We start from the raw sequence: 14,762 nt of genomic DNA, 5'->3' as shown, positions 1-14,762 counted from the left end.
ACACTGCTCACATAGAGGCAACCTCTACCTTCAATATTTCAGGACCCTGATACTTTAATATAATTACTTGTTACTACTTTTACTGGTCTATCTTGATGTAACATATACTTATATACACATAAAATCCACTTATTTCAGTAGAATCAATATATCATATAATATAATTATAATACTATTATATATATATTAACCAAGTTTATATTCTATATTGTATATGTACAAGGCACATGTATACCCTACACAAACACACATATGTGTGCATAACACATACATGTTATCTCTAATTACAGGTTATATATTATAGTGCAGACATCTGTATACAGGACATAGAAAGCACATGTACATGCATATGAACATGTTTTGCATGTAATGATATTTATATGCATACATCTCTATACATTATATAAATACATGTATACATAGACATACTATACTTGTATGTTAGGAATGCATAAACACATGTTGTAAGGCATATATGTACATACTATGTATACATGTGTGTACATATACACGTATATAAACCCAAGATTCGTGTTCTCTATTCACCTAGTCTACAGCCTTATCTTTATTTACATGTCAGTCAGCCGGAAATTCTGATTGCTTTGGTGCTGTGTTTTGGCCAGCGGGTTTGTGTATGTGTTTTTTCTGTTGGCTATACAGCATCAAAGGAAACAGGTATTGCTGCTCACAGAAATTCTAATGAAGATAGGGATGTAGACTACATAGGAGAGAACACTGACCTTGCCACCTGGTGTTACTGTCTGTTCTTACTCAAATTTATTTGCAGATCAATCAGAAATGACCTTTTGGTGTATCTAAGAGTACCTGAAGGCTACATATCTATAGCAAAAAGCTTTGATTTTGGTGCAGCATGAGGGTTTAAGAGAAAAAAATATATCAGCTAGAGGCACTTTACCTGACTTGGTTGGGCTTAGCAGTTATAACTTCAGAGGCATCAGTTTACTCTAATCAAGGACATGTTCAAGTCATTAAATTTTTGAAGACCAAAGATGGTTTGATTAGAAAGAGATATGTCCAGCAAAGCATACCCAGCTTGTTAAAACACCATTTCCAGAAGAAATGCTGTACCCAACAAGAGGGGCCAGTGAAAGCAGAGTCAAGTCATCATAAACATCATGCATCCCAGAGTATCAAAGGTGAAGACTGTCTCTTCACAACTATGTATCTCATGTGTGATCTGTATGCATACTTACTTTCCCAAAGATAGTGTACATATTTGTGGAAGGGTATAGCATAGGTTTATAGGGAAATATTCTTTGCAAATCTTCTTACAATACCATTTTTAAATGACTTTATTTTGAATGAACTATGTCCTTCTCTCTTCCTCCTTCCCTCCCTCTCTTCTCTCTCTTCCTCCCCCTTTTCTCTCTCTGTCTCTCCCTCCTTAACTCTTTCTTTCTCTTTTCCTCTCTTTCTTCTCTATTTTCTCTTTCTTTCTCACTGTTTCCTCTTTGTCTCTATTCTTTCTTCTTTTTCTGTCTCTCTATTCTCTGTCTCTCTCCTTTTCTCCATCTCTCAAATCTATTACCAGATTTATTTGTCTAATGAAAAGCTCCTGCCATTTTTGTCTTTGAATCCTTCGAGTGCCTAGTATAATGCTTAATGTTAATGGTGACTTCTTAGATGATTGATTAGAACTGAAAAGAACTCAGTGGTTCCCCAATTCAACCTCCTTATTTTACAAATGAAGAAATAGACATAGAGAGATTATGCGATTTGTCCAAGGTCACAAAAGTTATTACTTTTGTAGTTAGATTAAGTTAGAACTAAAATCCTCTGCCTCTACCATCAATGCTCTTTTTACTCCATCATGCTACCTGTGTGTGTAGCATGTAGTTTAGTTGTTTTTGTCAAGTCTAACTCTTTATGATCCCATTTGGAGTTTTCTTGGCAAGGATAGTGGAGTGTTTTGCCATAGCCTTCTCCAGCTCATTTTATATAGATAAGTAAACTGAGGCACATTGGCTTATCCAGGGTCACATAGCTAGCAAGCTAGATATAAAATCATGAACATGAGTTTTCCTAATTCCAAACCAAAACTCTATCCAAAGAACCACTAAGCTCCTCTGCCTATGTGTCTATCTATAAACTTTATCTATGTATCTGTAATTCTATATTTATCTACATACATGTACATATGCATGTGTGGTTAAATCTATTTTACATACAAAGAAAGCTACAAAAAAAGAACATTGCTTCTATCATCAGAGGACTTTGCTTCAAATCCTGTCTTAACCCATATGATCCTGTACAAGTCACTTAAACTTCCCAGCCTCATTTTCCTCACCTGTAAAATGAGGGAAGATGGACTTGATGGTTTCTGAAGTTCCTTTCTACTTTAGATCTGGGATCCTATGTGATTCTCTAGTCCTTGCCCTTTGTCCTATTGTAAAGGTGAAATCTGTAAAGAATTAGAAAATATAATACATCTCTAGATTTGTTATGCCCTTCAAGAAACAGTCATCTCCTGAAGAACTCATATATACCTGTATCTTCTGCTAGCTTAGCTAGCAGTTTGATGAAGTCTCAATGGTAGAAACTGTTTAGAAAAGATTTGACTTTGCAGTCTTGCTACCATTTCTCTCCCTCTCCCCGCAACAGAAAAGACACTCAGTAAGAGGACATCTTTTGTTGCTAGTTTAGATGAAAGCTGATAACCCCTTTTCATTTTGAAGCATGATGACTGTTTTGGTAAATCAAATTATCATATGCCCAAGAATATGATCATATTGCTTTGTCTACTTCTGTCAGACTCTATCAATAATTCCCCTAGTAAATCTTCAAAATGGACTTTTATAAGCAAAAGAAAGATTTTATTAAAATAGTTTAAAGTGTGATTCATCCTTTCTAATAATAATTTTAGTGTTTTATTATTTTTAGAAAATAAGGTATTTCAGTATTATTGGGGGAAACTAGCTAACAGTTTATTTTCCCCAGACTATTGTTTGTTCTATATTTGCACTTTAAATGTGATAGTTTTCAAAGAAGCAAAGCTTCTTCTGAACTCAGCATTTTTTTTTAATTTTGCAAATAAAACAGCTTAGAGCAAATTATCAAGTATTTCTAAAATTGTGGGGATAGGGGAAATAGGGAGGGCATACCATCAGCCAATTTCTGTTCATTAGTCTAAGTATTCCCAAGAAACCAGGCTTTTGAATAAACTGTTAGGTCTAAAACTCTCAACCATCCTCAAAGGTTGATAGGGCAAAATCAAGATGTCACCTCAGAGTTTCTATCCAGGCAATCTCAAAGTGTGTGTAACCATTCACTTGCCTAATACTGGAAAAATTGGTTTTCAGTCAAAACGATCAAAGGATATAAAGTATCAAATGAGATAACCCATATAAAGTACTTTGCAAACCTTAAAGTACAATATAAATTCTAGCTATTATTATTGTGGTAATGATGATAATGACAACAATAATGATGGCAATGGAGTGCAATAGCTTGGGAAAAATATACAGAGACATACTTACCTCAGGGAAAGCTCTTGTTAATATCAACAAGGTAATGACTCAGAGGCTCACCCAATTTGTAGGTACTTTCCATAAATAATGAAACTGTTAGAGTAATGATTTTAAGATTAAATAACAATGGTTCCCTGCTTCTACATATTGAATTTGAAAATGATAAATTAACATTATCTGTTATATAGAATTTTTTTTAATTTTTGTTAAACATTTGCCAATTACATTTAATGTGATTCACCCAGAATTCAGGAGTTTTGTAAACACTTTTGTGTTAGAGAACTCTACTATCCATTAGTCTATGACGGCTGGAGGTGAAGTTTATTTTGCGTACTCCTTAAGTTTCACTATACTAGTAATAACAGTATCCCAGAGCTGGGTTTTAGCTGTCTTGCTGCTGCCTATAGAGGTAGTATTTGACTCGGCTCATAGGTCTCAATTTCCCTATTACCTTTGGTTCTTGGACTGACAAAGATTCCAAGGACTGATGTTTGAGTGATGGAGTTTCCAAATATTGTCAATGTTCTTTATTATATTGTAATAAATAAATATTTCCTTATTTAGATCTCTTTTTTAAACTATTCTACTTTTTTTTCTATAGACATTTCATATGAATGATATACATGTTGGATTGTATATTTAAAGCAATGTGTCTGAACATCATTTTGCTGAACAATATAGGATCCTTAATTAAAGTTCCAGAAAATTCAAAGGTTTCCAAGTAGTGTAAATAAATTTGGGATTTTAAAAATGGGCTAATGAATTGTCATTCAGGTAGTTAGCCTTGCCCCTTTATCTTAATTTTCTTTAATGCTTCTTTACAGAGAGTGATGATCGGGAAAAGGAAAAAATATATTTCTTTATTCATCTCCTCTTAATATGCAATTGTTATATATTGTTTGATAATTAGCTAATCATGTACCTTCTTCCTAAAAGAATTGTAAGTTCTATTAAGGCAAGAATAACATTCTAGCAAAGTGTCAAACATCCTGCCAACTACTTTCTGCCTATATGTAAACTGGACCAAGTGATAGAAATCTGAACCTGGGTCAAGATCTGTTTTCTTGTTTCTGTTGTAAAATATGGTTGCTAAATTCTAAATCCTATTTAGTATATTTTGTGGAATAAAGGTTTTACAACATGGACAGAGAGAGCAATGGGGGGACAAAAAGGATGCTTTTTTGTCCTAATTCTGTACAAGATGGGAAATAATAACTCTTTTAATCACAGTCCAATACAATAGGAAGACAATGTTAGTAATAACACTAAGATTCATAAAGTACTTTGTGCTAAATACTTTACAATTATTTTCTCATTTAAGCCTCATTGCTGTCATGCAAGATAGGTGCTATAATTATCTCCATTTTATTGAGGAGGAAATTGAAGCAAACACAAATTATAATGCCTCGTCTAGGGTTAAACAGCTAATGTCTGCTATTGGATTTGAACTTCAGGTCTTCTTAAAGCCAGGGCCTGCCCCTTCCATTGTGCTGAGTTTCCACCTAGCTGCACTGCAGGGTAATTACAAGTGTTCGTTTAGGAACTAAGACTATTGTGCAAATATTGTAGGAGGCTCTTTCAAAATTCAATTCAGTATTTTGTTTGTTTTTTAAACCCCTGTATTCAAGGCATTGGACTGGACCCTATGGAAGATATAAAGATCGGTGGTCAAAGTCTCAATTCTTGGGAAGCCTTTAAGTCAAAGACCCATCAACAGTTATTTGCCTAAAGATAATCTCTACCTGAGGGAAAGATGTTTATTAGTCAAACTACTAGGAAAATACCTGACTTTCAGGCAAGAAAAGAGAAAGGAGGTTCTTAGGGAACATAGGAAAGGAAGAAAGATGCTATGTGAGTCAAGTCAGATTAGATGATACAAAGAAAGTAAGTGGGAGAGGAGAAATCTTCATCCTCCAACAGTTGACTTCACTACACCATCCCTGCACCGCATCCAATCTGATCTACCTAGTTCTGGAATGACAGGACTCTTAGGATTTTTTAGGCCTTGGTCACAGGGATCTTGCAAAGCTCAATACCACGAAAAGTGCTAAGATAGCGTAATACATAGACTTCTGGGCCTGAAGTCAGGAAGACCTGAATTCAAACGGAACTTCAAATACTTACTAGGGATATGGTATTGGATAATCTATCTAACCTCTCTCTGCTTCATTTCTTCTGCTGTAAAATAAAAATAATAACAATTTCTTCCTAAGACTGTTGCATTTCATCAAATGAAATTATAACAAAAATAAAATAATAAGTACCTGACACATAATAGAAATTATATAAATGCTTAATTTCTTCATTCCATAAAAATCATTGCAAAATTTTGCTCTAGAAAGATATATTAAATGGAAACCATGATACATATTGAGAAATTAGTAACTCTAAAACTGCAGTTTTAGGGACATTTGTTTGGGAATAATTTTATTACTGTATTAAATGAAATCAATTTTATTTTACTCTTACTATTGTAAATTAAATATTTGACTCCCTACTGTGTAGTCACTATTACAGTTTTAGTTTTTCAGGAAACTTAAGTAATAATCTTTCTATATATTGAAAGAGTTAGTTATTACTCTGCTTTCTCCTGTTGTGTATGTGTGTATATATGTATGTGTATATATATTTAACATATATATATATATAGATATATATATAGATATATTTCTGGTACGGTAGCACTTTGGATTGAGCCTCTACTACTATTTTGTTTTAATAAAAACTGAGGTTTAAATCCACTGATCATTGTGATGACCACGTATTTTAAAATCAGCCCGAGTCAGGAATTCAGGTTAGGGGGAAATCGTCAATCTTTATTCTTGGCAGAGATGAAGAAAGATCGGAGGAAGAAGGGAATCGGCAATAGCAATGTCAGCAGCTGAGTCAAGAAGCTAGCTAGACCAGAAGCCACAAGACCAGCACCACCAGAGTAGAACCCAGGCAGCAGTCTCTCCCAGCCTCCACCCACCAAAATCGTCATTTCCTATACAACACATCAGGACTTGCACAGAGAGTGGGCAGGGCCATTCTTTATCCAAGCATGTATATTAATAGAGTATAGTCCAATTACTATTTAGCCTCACGTGCTTGGGACCTCAGTGCATCAACTCAAACCTCAGCCCATTACAGATCATCAATAGTTATTTAAAATGTTTTATTTAATTTTTGTAATCAAAGCATTAGAGAATGTTTTGCTAAAAAGACTCTTAGAATACATACTTTTCACTTCACAGAAAAGGAAGCAAGTGCAAAGAATTTATGGGACTTGTTCAATTTATCTAAATAGTTATTGGGAGAATCCAGCTTCAAAACCAGCCTCAACTCCATCATTGGAAGTGGACTCGAGGAGACCTGAATTCAAATTCTATATCTGGCATGATCTTGAACAAATCAGTCAAAGTCTCTGAGACTGTTATAATCAGTCAGTCAATAAACATTTATTAAATATCTATTAAGTGCCAGGAACTGTGCAAAAGATGGGGATGTGAAGAAAGTTAAAAGTCCTTGCTCTGAAGGAGCTCAAAATTAAGGGGGCGATAAGAGGAGGTGACATCTTCCAAATAACTATATTCAAAAAAGTTATATAGGGAACACTAATAGCTAACATTTATATGTTGCTTTAAGGTTTGCAAATTTCTTTTACCCATATTATCTCATTTGATCCTTACAACAGACCCATGAGATAGATGCAATTATTCTATTTTACAGATAATGAAACAGAGGCAAACAGGTTAAATGACTTGCCCAGGATCACACAGTCAATAAGAGTCTGAAGCTGAATTTGGATCTGGTGTTCTTGTTCCCTGTTCACTAGACCAGGTCTTCTTAATTTTTTTTTCACTCATGAGCCCTTTTTTTAAAGAAAAGTTAAGTGACTTGTCCAGGAGCACACAACTAAGTAAGTGTCTGAAGTAGAACTTGTCAATACATAAAATGAGTTTACAACTATTTAGAATGAATTCATCAGCACTTTTTGCATCTCCTTAAGTAATCAAAAACGCATCTTATATCGCTCCACTTTCTCTTAGGTTTCTCCATAAGTCTTTCTCCCTAAAACAAAGTATTTTTCTTCACTTAAAATTTTCTCTTAACAAAGAGGTTTCTTCTAACTTACTAATGTTTGTCCTTCATTTTCATAGAGGACCAAAAGTTGAGGTAGATGTACAATATATCACGCTGTGGCTAACCATACCAAGGCTCTATCACAGGTTGGACACAAATAGTTTGTATGACCATTTGGGAGCAAGAGGTCTCTAAATTTTCATATCTCACATTTCTTTTGAGCTACCCCAATTTTATTTTGCTCACATCCTACAGTATCTGCTTTGAAGCTGCTGTAAACCATGTTGTAAAATCCTGTGTCCCAACTTAAATAAAAATGATCTTGTCTGATAGTGTGATTTAGACACCTAAAATGTCATTATGGAGTAGAGGCAAAGAAAATGTGTGTTTAATTGTTTCATTAATTTTCCTTCCTTTTGCCAGAGAATTTTGTCAATAAGAAACAATATAGTGGTTAATAAAATAATGACCTTTTATTCAAATTAGGTAAACATTGAAAGTAGTATTGATAAATAAAGATTTTGATGTTTTCTTCTTCTTAAGACTGCATCTTAATTTAAATGTGATTCTAAATTGACAAAAAAGATTTATTTTTTTTTTATTTCCAGGTTCTCAAGATGAACTCAGGTTTTATTTTTGACCAAAACTAAACTCTCTTCACTTCCTTCACCATTAATTATTTTCTGAAAAGTGCAATTTTTTTTTTACTTTGGGATGATTTAATTAATCTTAACCAATAGAGTAAGAACTGTCATTACTGCACTAATTTAATTAATCATCTTGTTAACCATGCCCATTAAAAGTAAAGAATCCAGGAATCCATTTCTAAAAGGAATTCTTTAATGTCACAAAGATTATTTTTAATCTTTATTTCAATATTATTCCATGCACTAGGTTTTTTCCCCTGTAGCTCTTTGTCTTTGATAGGATGATAAATCTTAAGGTAGTTTCTTCATATCCCTTCAATCAGAAGACAAGTAGTAAGGAAGGTGAAAAAAGTGATGAGGTTCCAAGTCCAATGATCTGACTTTATTTAGATTTGAGCTCTGTTACTTACTGTGTAACCTTTGGTAAGTCACTTAAATAAACTCTCTGTATCTTGATTCCTCAGTTAAAAAAAAACTTTCTTATCTATTTTTTTTTCCAGATCTCAAAGAAAAGAGAAAGAAAGAATAGCCTTTGGGAGATTACTTTTCTTATTAATTGAGGACAAGAGTCTGAGAGGTCAGAGAACCACCAGTCTTCAAGGAAGTCACTTCAACTCTAAGAACTGAGAGGTTGGAATAAGGAAAGAGATTTCCACTTGATGTAAAAGATCAAATGAAATAAGTTAGCTATGAGAGATTAAAGGATTTTCTCTTTAAAGTGGCCAGAGGTAAAGAGGAGAAGGATGAAATCTTTCCTGACAAATATGTGCACATTATTTGCCATTATTTAATTTAATTGTATTTGCAAGGTATGCCCTCTAGAGGTTGGTTACTTCCTCATAGGTGCTTTGCTAGCAATCTAGTACCAGCTAGGTTGTGGGGATTATGTCAGGTAGCATATGCTAAACAGTCTGCCATTTTCCCTGTTATGGTTATCTGAAACTCAAGACATTAAACATATAATCCAATAACAATTGCTTTTTTCTAATGAAACAGATTTTTTATTAAAATACTAAATCAACATCGCAAAATGTTAACGTTGGATGTCATAATACCATCACTTGTATTACAAATTAAACCCTAGACACAAAATGAAAAAATCCAATTCAAGAAGCTACTATGTGCAAGGTACTCTACTGTGACAGGTGTCACATAGCTACTGTCTCCTCTGAATCCATTCCCCATACTCCTATTCCTCCTCTTTCTCCTCCTCTTCCTCCTTCTCTTCTTCTTCCTCGCCTTTCTTCTTCTTCCTCTTCTTCTGCTGCTGCTTCTGCTTCTGCTGCTTCTTTTTCTGCTTCTGCTTCTACTTCTATTGTTGCTTCTTCTGCTGCTATTACTGCTGCTGCTGCTACTACTACTACTATTACATCTAACATTTATATAGCATTTATTATGTTCTGGGTGATTTACAATTATTAACTCATCTGGTCTCAAAACACCCCCGAGGGAGGTGTTATTATTATCCCCATTTTACATATGTGGAAACTGAGGCAAATAGAGGCTGAATGCCTTGCCCAGAATCATACAACCAGTAAGTGTCTGCAGATGAATTTGAACTCTGGTCTTTCTAAGTCTACTGCTCTGTTCACTATACCAGGACTTCTAAAGTTTTTCCACTCCCGATGCCTTTTTGTCCAGGAAATTTTTACCTGACCCTGGGATATAGATGTATAGATCAAACATTTACTCATAATAAATCATAATTTCATGATTCCCCCCCACATTCAGTTATGTTATTCCACATAGTCACAAGCCACAGAAGCTTTGTGTTATACCACCTAACTGGCCTACACACCATCTGTACCACATACCAAGGAAGTAATTGAAGGTTGTTTTTCAGTCCCATCTGACTTTATGCCCTATGAACTTTATCCATGGAATTGTCTTGGCAGAGATACTGGTTTGCTATTTCTTTCCTTAGTGGGTCCCCCATTTTACAGAGGAGAAACTGAGGTGAACAGGGGTTAAATGACTTGTTCATGGTCACAAAATAAGTGTCTGAAACTAGATTTAATTTGGATCTTCTTGAGTCCAGGCCCAGAGCTTTTTCCATTGCACCAAATAGCTACCCTGAAGGATTAGGGAAGTTAATTGACTTGCTCTTGTTCAGACAGAAGGATTGGAATGTGGATTTTCCTAACTCTAACTCCATCACATTTTCCACTATACTATGCTCTGAGCTGAACAGAAAAACCTTTGTTTCTTCATTCCTCATGATTAACTGAGAGAAGTCACAAAAAACATGCTATCTCATACTATCTTGTCTCTTTTAACATTCTTATCCTCATTTAGCTTTTTGGCAGTAATTTAAATCCTAACTCTTTTTTATCCAAGTATACTCTATATGGTTCTTTAACCTCTTACTCCTTCCAGCTAGTTGTTCAAATCTGGGTTCTCACTAAAGGATTTTTAAAAAATATTCTAGGCACTTTTTCTCCTATTTGAAATATTTTAAAATTTATTTTGAATATGAGCTCATTTAAAATACATATTAGTAACTCTCTCTCTCTCTCTGATAGTATACTTTCTTTAGATTTTTTCATTTGTCCATCCTTTTAATTTTAAGGATATAGGAATTCCCTGTTAGAAAACTTCCCCTGCCAGAGAAAAGAAGAAACTTTTATAATTTGTCTTAACCTAGACTATCATAGCTAGAATGGTGTAGAGGAGAGACCTAAAAGATGGTTCTGTCTCTCAGGTCAGTTTTCTATCCATTGCAAAGCACATTATAACTTTGAATAATATATTTTAGTATTTGAATTTAACTGTTTCAATGAAAGGAAGGAAACTTATATAATGAAGAAAGCATTGGACTGGAAGTAATGAGATCTGGGTTTTCAAGTCACCATTCTAATTAGCTGTGCTACCCTGGGTAAATGGATTGATTTACCTAATCTTCACTTACCTTACCTGTAAATGGGGAGCAGACTAGATGATTTCCTCCTCATTCTCCTCTATCTAGAATTCTGTGGCTGTAATTTAAAGCAAACATAATTTCTCACTACTTTGTCTTAAGACTGACTCTGATTACCTCACACATAAATTGTGATCACTTCCTTACAAATTTTCCCATCTCTAATCTCTACTCTTTCTCTCCTCCATCTCTCATACCACTACCAGAATAATTTTTCTTAAAGATAGATCTGATCAGTTATTCACCTGGTCAAAACTTCCATTCCCTCTTATCTATAAAGTTTAAACTAATTTGCCTGCCACTTAAGATCTTGCTTTATCTTATAATTCCCCTCTGTTAGCTCTCTGCTCCATCCTCTGGAGGATTTCCATTTTGTTCTGTATTTGAACCATTCAAGATGACTGTAGCCTGCTGAATTATCCATTTTTTGCAGTTACTCAAATACCACCTCCTATAAGATGCCTTCTCAAAGCACCACTTCTCAAGGAGTATTCTTCATTCTTCAGTATGTAGCCATATCATTTTTTGCTTTTCTTTCTTTTTCTCTTTTTAAAAAAAACTACACCATAAGCTTCTCCAGGGCAGAGGCAATAGCTTATCTGCACTTGCATCTATATCTCTCTAGATTCAGTAAGCACTCTTCATAAAAGAAACTCAACAAAAGCTGGATTTTCATAGAGTAGAAGAGCATGCCATTCATTTTTTTTTTCAGTTTACCATGCCTAGGGGGAACTTGGCAGCCTCAGGCAATCTCTAGATCCTAATTGCTGGCAAAATGTCCAGAAGGAAATGAATAGCTTTGTAGGGTCAACTCCACAAAAGCCAAATCCATAAAATATGGGGTAAACATTATACACATCCAATCTCATTTTAAGTCCATTTCCTCTGATCTTCAGTTAAATTTAAAATTAGAACCTTCTAGCCAAAAATTCATCAAGAATTCCCTTTTTACATTCTTTTCTTTTTCATTCCATAATAAACCAAAGCTCAGCATCAAATCCCTTCCTTTTCCTCCAAAAAGAACGGTGGAAATGGGAAGGAAGGAGAAAGAAAGTATTAGCAATTCCACTTTGATCTTCAGCAATTATACTTTGATCCTTTGCCTTCCCTTGCCCTCATCCTAGACATTCCTGCTAGACACTACTCCCGCCTCCCTGAAGAGAGGTGGGCATGCTCAGTAACTTAGGCAAATTTCCTTTGAAAAGGAAAGTTCAGCATCACAGAGCTGAGAGCTCCTAGCTGGGACAAAAGGAGGCCCTTGGCCGGGGTTTGGAGGCAATACCTTATCTCCTTTTTTCCCTGCAAATCCCAAACTACAAAAAATCAAAAGATGTCATTGTTACTGACCACCAGCTCTCAAAGAAGTCGATGAAGACGTGCGAATATTTTCTCAATGAGGGGAAAATATGTTTTACTAGCGTTCTTTTAATGCTTCCCTTCGGCCAAAGTCCCAAAGTGATTTTTAAAGAACCTAAAGATCACAGGAAGATTTTACTGTGATAACGGAAAGTCAGGTATTAAAGAAAGACGAAGAGATAAAATCACCCTAAACCCCCGATTGTGTCTAGAGCACAGTGGATAAAATAGCTTATGTAAAAAATTAAGGAGGTGGGAGAGTAGGGATTCCAGGAGAGAAAATACGGACCACTGACTGGTAGTCTCAAATACTCTCCTACCCACACCCGGGTCTTCCAGATCACACACCTCTTCCTCTCCCCCACTCTTCTCTCTCCCCCCGCCCCCCAGCCTTTCCATTTCATACAATGAAAGTAGGCTACTGCGGCAAGCTTTCTAAAACCAGACTTTTGGAATGCTGGCGATTGTTTGGGGACGGGGCTACTGTGAGAAATTAGGAAACAAAAGCACATGCGTTCAATTTTGTCAATGGCCAGGCAGATCTTCTTCCTGCCCAGAACCACAAGAGTCCACGGGAGACTTGGAAGAAGGAGTCATTGGCCGAGAGGGGGAGCCCAGCAGTACCAGCTGCTGGAGGGAGCCTGGATCCGGGAGCAGCCGCGAGCGTCAGAGGATTAGGAAAGGGGGTGGGGGGTAGGGAGCGGGATAGAGTGAGGAGGAAGGAGGGAGGGGAAAGCGAGTGGGGGGTCCTGAGTCCGGCTGGGTGCTGACGTAGAGAAACTTTCTCAGCCGCTGATGAGGAAGAATAGGCTGAACTAGAACCGCAGAGCGTTGAAGAACTACTCTCCCTAGACCCCGGTGCGTTTGGCGGGACCACCAGACATCACTTTGTAAGGTATGCATCTCTCCGGGTTGTGTAGCTCATTTCTCCTAGGGATCTTTCGCCTCCAGGCTGCTTCCACCCCCAACCCCCATTAGCTCCTTTGAATGTCCTTTGAAAGTGACAGGAGCAGGAGCCAGCTTCTCCGTCCACTCGGACATGTGGGCAGCAGGCAGCTCCTGGGCTGATGCCCTCTGGAAGAAAGGAAGGTGCGGTGCTGTGTGTGCGGTGGGGTGGATGCGATGAGATACGGTTCCCCATGCTTAGATGTAAAAGGATTGAAAATAGCTACGAAAGACGATGTGGAGCATTAGACGAGACTAAATAAAACCTGTTGACGCCTGTTCTGGTAATGCTAGAGGCCGAAGCGAGGGGGAGCGTGTGTGCGATCCACCGCCTGGAAGTGGTCGGTGTGTACTGGTAGTGGCCCCCAAGTCCTCTTGGGAACTTGAAAACTTTGGGTCTTGGGAGCTGGAGCTGCAAGCACCAAGGCCATCGGACTGGCGGGCTGGCTGCTTGGTGCTGGCAGTGAGCTGGACCCGACGAGGATCCATCGGGAATTCATCTTGGGGTCATGGAAAAGTGACACCCAAGAGAACTTCCAGATCTTCCTCTCCTTTATCGGTTTAGGGGCGAATAGTATACGGGGTGGTGCAGCTGATACATTGAAACCAAGGTGCAGGGAAGAGATGCAATGTAGAGGTTGTGTGTAGTCCAGACGATGGTGATCCCAGGGTTTAAGAGAATTTAGAAGTAGTTTATGGGCGTTGTGATGGAAAGAGTCTCACCATAGAGCTTGGGAGTTGATGAGAGTCGGGAAGAGTTCCAGGCGCCTAGTTGGGCATTCTGATCCTCTCTAGCGTTCATCCCCCCTCAATTCCTTCGCTCCCAGCCCCTTGTACATATTCACTCATATTCTCTCATTCTCTCTCTCTCTCTCTCTCTCTCTCTCTCTCTCTCTCTCTCTCTCTCTCTCTCCTCCTTATCCCTCTCTTTTCTTCTCTTTCCCCCACCCCCTCTCTCTTCTCACCCCCTTTCCCTTTTTCTCCCCCCCTCCCACTCTCTCGTCTTCTATGTCTCTTTCACACACACTCCACACACTTTCTCTCTCTGGGTTAGGAGAAGCCGAAGTGGAACCCACTCTGCAGCTCTGGCGGCTCTGGGCTGCTTGCATTGCTAGCCTGCTTGTAATAGAGAGCTCTTTTGAAGGCTAATTTTCTTGGAATGTGTTTACAATCTTGAATGAAGCTGGAGCAGGAAACAAGACGATGCTGCTTGGAGTGACCGATTTTATGTAGAGTAAAGGAAGAAGAGGATGTTGTCTTTGGCTTCTCTAGGAGAAAGCGGTACATTTTTGGGGGGTAAATAGATCGGGTAAGCGAGGTCCTACAGCAATTTTGCGAGAACAA

General features: G+C 37.2%; 1 protein-coding gene across 9 annotated transcripts in view; it reads left to right on the top strand.

Annotated features, from left to right (window-relative positions):
* Nucleotides 1–13,173: 13,173 nt before the first annotated feature.
* Nucleotides 13,174–14,762, top strand: part of GULP1 (GULP PTB domain containing engulfment adaptor 1) — a 493,495-nt gene continuing 491,906 nt past the window's right edge. For 3 of the 9 annotated variants that reach the window (XM_031960335.1, XM_031960336.1, XM_031960334.1), the window contains exon 1: nucleotides 13,177–13,368. The gene's annotated coding sequence lies outside the window, so the exon portion shown is untranslated. Of the gene's footprint in view, nucleotides 13,369–14,762 lie in introns of all 9 variants that reach the window. The other 6 variants (XM_031960337.1, XM_031960329.1, XM_031960333.1 and 3 more) reach the window with 6 other exon arrangements.

This window comes from Sarcophilus harrisii, chromosome 3 (genome assembly GCF_902635505.1).
Source record: "Sarcophilus harrisii chromosome 3, mSarHar1.11, whole genome shotgun sequence".
Classification (NCBI taxonomy): Eukaryota; Metazoa; Chordata; class Mammalia; order Dasyuromorphia; family Dasyuridae; genus Sarcophilus; species Sarcophilus harrisii.
Note: the sequence above shows the minus strand (reverse complement) of the source record. Positions and strands in the feature narration are given on the sequence as shown.